Source organism: Cupressus sempervirens, chromosome 1 (assembly GCF_028749045.1).
Source record: "Cupressus sempervirens isolate cs-2001-9-10 chromosome 1, ASM2874904v1, whole genome shotgun sequence".
Taxonomy (NCBI): domain Eukaryota; kingdom Viridiplantae; phylum Streptophyta; class Pinopsida; order Cupressales; family Cupressaceae; genus Cupressus; species Cupressus sempervirens.
Window position 1 is genome coordinate 187885572 of NC_143118.1, and position 8115 is coordinate 187893686.

Consider the following 8115-nt stretch of genomic DNA (forward strand, 5'->3'; position numbering starts at 1 on the left):
GGGAATGGAAATGAGGAATGGGAATAGAAATAGGCAATTCCAATCATGTTTGGTGCACTTGGAATTCGACTTGGAATATGTTAATCTGTTGTTTGGTTGTACAAAAATAGAATAGGAATAAGGTTAAGTTTTGTATTTTTAAAAACAAAATTCTTAATTTTTTTTAAAATTTATTATTTTTTTAGTTAATTCATTTTCAGTTTCATTTTTTTAAACAAATAGATATAATTTTAAAAAATGTTATTAAAAAAAATTTTAAAAAAAATTTCAAAAAGTAAAAGTTAAAAAAAAAAAAAAAATTTAAAAAAAATCGAAAAAAAAAATTTTTTTTTTTAAATATTTTTTAATGGAAAATCGGAATGGGAATGGAAATGGCCTATTCCAATAACAGATATTTTTTGGCATAGACATATGCTCATTTTAGGGGCAAAATTGGAATATGTCTTCTTATTCCCAATTCCGATTGAGCTTACCAAACAGCGAATATAAAACATATTCTAATTTCGTTTTCCAGCAACCAAACGGGGCCTTAATGTTTTACAATATGAAATAAAGGCGACTAGGAATATGTAATAAGCTTTCAGAGATTTTTCTTTCGATGAAACAAATCCATATTTTGAGAAAGACCTCCCACGGGGTATCCAAGACATAGGAATTTCTTCATTTTATTTTCTCTGTGTATTTCCAGCCCGTGGCTAATCCGAACGGGAGATAAACTCACGAATTCTTGGACGCAATGGTGGACTGGGCGGCATGTGGTGAGTGAAGACATTATGCTCCTGTCATATCTTTGTCTGAAGCTGGCTTACGATGTAATTGTTGGACCATGTTTCTCCTCTCTCGTCCATACTCAGTCTTCTAGGTGACTCCTGTTTCGATTGGCGCCTTATATTGGTGATGCTCCTTCTAAGCGCTCATCACATGGACCTGCAGTAGAAACAAAACATCATTAGATACTAATTATCATATAATGATTTGTGGTAGTGAATGTTTCCAGTGGCTTTGCAAGACGAGGAAACTAGAAAACTCCGATAATCTAACAAATTGTTTCGAATGGTACTCAACCTGTGTGAACCAGATGACTGCCATGGTTGTAAGTAGAGTATTGAATATTTTCATGGCTCAAATTCCTTGTTCCCTCACTGGTGTACTTCGCTTAGAGACCATAGCCATGGATATTTGCTACCATTGGCCTGTTTTCTACAGATCAACAATTCAGAGCCCGTGAATATGTGTTGACAAACAGACCATAAACTCATGCTTCGACTTTCATATCCACACCCATGTTTATTGCGTATGTATTTTCTTTACACTATACTGACCACACTTATTTCCTCATTTGGATATGTATGATAATCATATTGTGATTATATATGCAGATCACTGTCTGATGATAATATCATCACCTTCTGGGAGATATGAAGGATATAGTTGCCGTGTCCCCAATTATATTTTGCTTCATATTTAACAATTTCTTCATTGGTGCTAAAGATTATCATTTGATTGATTGTGTTTGACTTGGTCTTTCATCATATTCCTTTGAAAATAAAACAAACACATCATTCATACACCCTAATTGAATTCAATCTTCAAAATCTGTCTCCATTATAGCTCACGTTCCAGAAATCTGATGTCATGTAAGTTCTATCTACAAGTTTGACATCACACCTTCAGACTTTTAAACTTCACGACTTTTTCTTTTGTATACATGACCCCATATGTGTGTCAGAAATGTGATTTGTAATTAAAGTGCTAAATGTTTTGCCAGTTCCAACAAGCATTTGATTAGATCTTGGTGTGGAATCCTTAGGATAACATATTTCCTTGAAGAGAACATATATTTCACTGACTGAGTAAATCATATCTCCAATATGCTGACCTCTATATGCTGTAGAATATTTTTCCATTTGCTGAGTATATCCATGTATCACTATTTCTATGTAGACATTATGCAAGCTGCAGATGCTTTACTCACCTTTGCCAATAGTATTATTTCAATTTATATTCATAGTATTTCAACAAGTTTGGCAAATTGAAGGTAATTTCCACTTCATTCAAACAGTGAGTTTGGCTCCTCGTACTTCCAATATTGGTAATGGTTACCTTAGCAATCTTGTTCATGCTTATAAATCCTTTGATATCATTAATTTTCAACATCATTTCACAAATGGAGACCTAAATTTTTAGGCTCCATCACCACTAAGAAGCAGGAATTTCAAGAATTAATGGATATGACAAAAGCAATTGACGAAAGGATGGATAAGTTGGAAAAGAAGAAAGAAGTGCTAGAATTGGAGAATACGATGTTGAAGGAGTACATAAACAAGCAAGCATATTAATCCATCAGTTAATGAGTGTTGTACTTGTTCTATAAATCCTCATGTCTTAGGTGTCACAAGATACTAATAATGTAATGAGGAACACATATCAGAAGTTAAGGTTATGGGCAAGTAATATCAAAAAACAAACAGATGATTTCCTTACTAGGATGGTTCGAGCATATGTGAGGACCACAATATTGATGGATAAGGTCCATGAATTGTAGGGAATATGGAAAAAATTTCAGCCAATTGGAGACAAGATGATTCGTTATCCTAAGGCATCGAAGGGTGTCCCTGTATCAATATTGGTACAAGGAGGAGTAATTGGTAGAGGTGGTGCATATGATTTTGATCATTGGTATTATCGTTCACTGTCTATGAGGTGGTCTACATTTAAGCATGCACAGACTGATTGTCTTGATATTGAAGGTCCTCCCTTGGAGATACATTAGAATGTCCTTGTTACAATCAAGGAATTACTTTGCCTTGACATTGATGCTTCCAGTGAGTTGGATTTGGAGAAGTTAAAGGAAGGGATGGAACCAGTTTAATTCAGGGGTCTAAAGTCCATTGATAAGAGTCATTTGAATGGTTTTCTTTCCCTTTTGATTTCAATTAATGATTTGCATAAGCATACTTCAGATTGGGACAAAAAAATTGATACCTGCATGGAAGGTTGGAGTTCAGCATAGCAGCCTTCCCAGTATTGCATAGATGAACGTTAGTGCAATTATGGTTAAATTCATTGAATTTGCTACCAAGGAAAAAGAAAAGGGGGTGCATCTTTTGGATGATGAGTTGTACGATGACTAGGCATCCTCCTTTTCTCTTATTGGTCCTCAAGCCATTGAATTTTCTCATTGGCTCATTTTGTGGTGCTTCATTCTCATCGGGTATTTGAGTTTCCCCTAATTAGGGTTTTCCATAGATTAATATTTCCCATTGGTTTTGATTTAATCTTGGTCCTTCATTGTAGTTGAGGTTCCTGTACAAACCCCACTCCTCTCATTTGTAAAGGGGAGATTGTTAGAGAATTGTTGACAATATAGTGCCAAATTTTCTCTACTATCTATCATTGTGTTTTGCTTGGTGAACAACTGTGATCCTTATTAAAGTATTGGCATGGTGATCCACATTCTTCACTTGGAATAGATTTGATTTCAAGTATTAAGTTAGAATTTACTTTAAGTAGACTAGGTAGATAAGAGTAATTGTGTTTGAATGCTTGCTTGGCTTGATCATAGACCAAACTACTAGCTTCTTACTGATTGTAAGTCATGCCTTGTGTGGTTGAATGACATTATTATGAATTTAACTTCAATTAGTACTTGCTAAATGATTTGCATCCATAGATAGATTAATGAAATGGTAGTAATTTGAACATCTTTCACACACCTTAGAAGATTGCACTAGGTGAGTGGATCTAGTAGAGTCCAAGGGTATTCACTCTTACTTGCATCCTTGTTTATAAACAGAAGTCACATAGAATCGTAAGTTTAGTTGCATTTCATAAGTTGGAAGCTGGGATATATTTTCATTGCACATTGTGAGGCCATACCATCCAAAGTCCAGTTGACAAGTCCTAAGTGAACAAGTGTAAGTCACTCGTGATACCAGCATATTACATTAATGTCGTTGTGAGAGTATCCACCACTAAGAAGGAACCTTGGAGTCACCTTTATGATCTTTCATTGCGATATTTAGCATATATGGTATCTTTATTCAAGAGAGGATACAACATTTGAGAGTTTCATCCTACATGTTGTAAGGGTATAAAACTTACATCAACAAGTTGGTTTAAAACCCTAACACTGCAAAAGATTTGGTTGAAAATAAATTATTAAAACCATAATTACTTGAGGATAAGAAACCTTGGGGAGGGCAGACTGTAATGCCCCTTTCCGAACATGATACATCACAAAGCAATCACAGCCCTAAATAGAAACTAAATGTAGGTTAGCAAATAGTGCTGACTAGTATTAAAAAACATGATATAAAAAATTTGTTTCTCAATTCGATTGTGTGTGTGTGTGTGTGTTTTCGAATCAAAATTTCAGATCACACTCTGTGATTCATCATCAGGATGGGAGAATGCAAGAATCATGGAGTGTGATCCGAAACGTTGATGCTAAAAAAAACACACATAATCGAATCCGGAAACAAAAAATCTCTTGCCAAATGGATTGTGGAAATCTAATACAGTTAAATGATAAAAATTACTGAGCAAAATATAATAATAATATTTATTGAAGAAGGCCAACTGATACCTGAAAATAATAATAAATATTAGCAGTTTATTGTGAGAGGCCGATTAGCCCAGAACAAAAAATGTCTGAAGTTCAACTGGCCAAATGAATATGGTTATTTAACAGTATTACGATGGCAGCGGTCGGCAAAGGTGGCTATAAGCAAAAAGAAGGGATGTAAATCTTAGATGAGTTTTGTCCTTTGTAATGAATGGATATGAACTGATGACTCTTCATCCCTCAATAATGATTCTAAATAGAGGAAACCTGATTGTGGAAAGGCAATGACGAAAGCAAGTCTGATTTGGAAATAAGGAAAACAACAATAAAAGGGAATGAATGATAAAACATGAATCAATCAATCAAGGAATTGAAGCGAATGAGAGATTATATGCAAGCCGTCGGATGGGAATAAGAACAGATCATCAATTCAGATCATTTATTCAAGGATAAATTAAGAAAATCGTGTGTTGAATCAGGAAAGTCTGAAAAGTAATCAGTACATGTGTAATTTTGGCAATTGACTCAAGAATCAATGAATAAGATTATTCAAGGAATAGGCTGCCAATTCAACAAGAATCTTAGGAATGGTAATCATTCATTTGAATCTCCTATACGCAGTCATATATGGGATTAGTGAGGAAACGGTTTAGGGATCTCCAGCAGTACTGGTTCCCAAATTAAGTAGGTCACCCCAAGTTGGTTTGCTTGTGGAACAAGAGGTAGCATTGACTTGGATGGTTGTTCTGTGCTTTTGGGCTTAATTGTAGGGGATAGTCTCTGGGCGTCCTACTGTGCTTTCTCATCCAATTACTGATATGGTTGGCTGTTGGAAATATGCTATGAAATAGATCCAATGCATTTGAAAGACTCTGTTTTCAACAGGGATTATTTATGATCATAATGCTTGATGCTAATTAATTAGAACTTTCTCTAAGCTTACTTGACATTGTGTAATTTCTTTATAGAATACTCTTTGCAAATACATTGCTTTGTCGGAATTGTTATTTTTGGGAGAAAATACGGTATGTCCCAAAAGGGGACATAACAATTATTAGAAAGTTTGTTCAGGAAGATTTATGTCTCTATTTCTCAACTAATCAATATTTCTTCCTTATTCCCTGAAAGAAGAAGATCATAGTCCAATGGCCAAATGGACAAAAGTAAGCCCCGCCTCCATTAAAAGGAAATTGCAATGAATACTTAAGGTCATCAGGTCCAGGGTGAAGGTGAGGTAGCATCCTCCTATTCCATCTAGGTTGAAGTTTAATTTTGACAGAGCCTCTAGATGCAACCCAAGCAGACCTGGGACTGGGTGTATCTTTAGAGACAAAGAATCATGAAGGTAAAATGACTACAGTCTCTTTCATGTTCATCCCCCATGGAATGAACAATAAAGCAGAAACACAGGCATTGACAATGCTTAAAGTTAGCTTATGACTTCACATCAGATTCTTAGAAATTAGCTCATGACTCCAAGATCTTTATCTTGGAAAAGAAAAAGTCTCCACTCCTAAGTGTGATGAAATTGGATTCTTTGGAAGAGGAAGTGTTGACAGTAAAATTTCACCATGTAAGTTTGCACCCACTGCTTCTAAGAGGTCAACTAACCTGCGAACTTCCTTGCAAACTTTGACGCCACTCAAATACTTTATCCTCAGTTTCTAACTCTGATGTCAATGATCATTTTCATCTGATTGGATAGTCAATACAAATGCTTCTAGTTACCTGACAATCAAAGGCCCACTCAATCTAAGGTTGAAGGCTCGTGAACTGATGACATCATCTCACACAATAAGGTTTAAGGGATGTAGCGTAGCCCAAGGAGTTATTTAGCCTCCAGTTATAGGCTACAAGTTAGAAATAAATCATGGAGTGTGATGTTGAAGAGCTGACGCTCCCCTGCCTTCTCTCCTCTACCTCTATATCAGGCATTCATCAATTGCACTCCATCTAACCCCACTTCACATTAAGTCCATGACCTGTTTTATTTTTAAGTAGAAGGAAGTTTAAAAAATAAACCAATTTTCCATGTAAACCAATCTTTTATTTTATAGGCCATTATTTAGCATCCTGTGTTATCAGAAGTTACAATTTTTCCAACCTGCAAATGTCCCGTATAAAACTGCTCTTTATCTATAAACAAAAGGCTTGATGGCATCCAAATGTATAAGATGGAATAGATGGATTGCATTGAATTTGAATATTCACCTCAGAGGCATTGGGAAGTATTATGCTGACATGTTTGTACCATGGTAGAACCATTTTATTTAAATAAATGTCTACAGTAAATGTGTTTCAGTGATTGTACAGAAGTTAATCCATATTATCCATGTAACTCAGTTTTCTGGTATTCCTATGTGGCGAAGCAGAATTGGTTTTCAACATTTATCAAACCCTGGAAATTATATTTTGATAATGCTTATAACTAACTTAGATAAATTATTATATACAGTCAATCGAATATGTAAAGAAAAGAAACCCACAGATATTCGTACCTCTGTAACCCGCATTGTTAACAAGAATGTCGATGGAACCAAAGGAATGCCAAGCTTTTTCTACAGACAGATCAATGAAGGCCTCTGAAGAGTTAACATCCATCTCCACCATAACAGCCTTTGAAGAGGAATTGAGCTGTTCAATTTCATTGCACAGAGAATGGAGGAGGTCCAACCTGCGAGCTGTGACAACAACATTACATCCCTGCTTTGCGAAGCTCGGTGCGAATTCTCTGCCCAGCCCAGATGATGCCCCTATTATCAACACCGCTTTCCCTGCCAAATCCGCCAATCTGTTCTCTGTTACCGATGCCATAGCCTTGAATCCTCTGGCCCGTTATAGCTTCATGAGCAGGGAGGGAGTCTCCCAAATAGTGGATTCTCTAAACAAGATATCTTACGCGAAGGAACATTTATTATTACCTAGTACGTGTCTTAGAAATTCAGCTTTTCCATTTAATTGTTCAATCAGAGGAGTTCATTTTTCAAAACATAACGACTTTTTCAACCTAGAATAGTTTTAATATAAACTTCTATAATTTATTAGGGGGAAAAGTTATCTCTATTCGTTGAATCTATATCTCTTATAAAAATAACTATAATTTAATTTACTACATCTACAATTAATTATATTTTCTTTATTAATGTTGATAGGCTTTCTACAATGAGAGAATGGGCGGAGTGGGATGGTGTGAACGTGTTAATGTTAACTTTTATTCTTCTAGGTTATATGTAACAACCATCTATATTGTGATATTGCTATTAGGATTTAACTGTGGGATTGTGATATTGCTATTAGGTTATATGTAACAACCATCTATATTGTGATATTGCTATTAGGATTTAACTGTGGGATTTTGAGTCAAACTCATTGACCCATGTTTCATGAGTAGTGATTCAACATGAGTCCATCTCTCGTGAGAATAAATGGAACACTTAGCACTCATTGGATCTAGGTGATGCTCACAAGGGTGAAGCATCGGGACTTCCTAAGAGGTCACCCATCCCAGTACTACTCCAGCCTGAGCGCGCTTAACTACAAAGTTTCCT

The 8115-nt window shown here is 35.6% G+C and overlaps 1 pseudogene across 1 annotated transcript in view; it reads right to left on the reverse strand.

Annotated features, from left to right (window-relative positions):
- Window positions 1–7482, reverse strand: part of LOC149576752 (uncharacterized) — a 32137-nt pseudogene extending 24655 nt beyond the window's left edge. Inside the window, exon 1 of the transcript XR_016362453.1 lies at window positions 7050–7482. The product of XR_016362453.1 is annotated as an uncharacterized LOC149576752 (transcript). The remainder of the gene's footprint in view (window positions 1–7049) is intronic.
- Window positions 7483–8115: the final 633 nt, after the last annotated feature.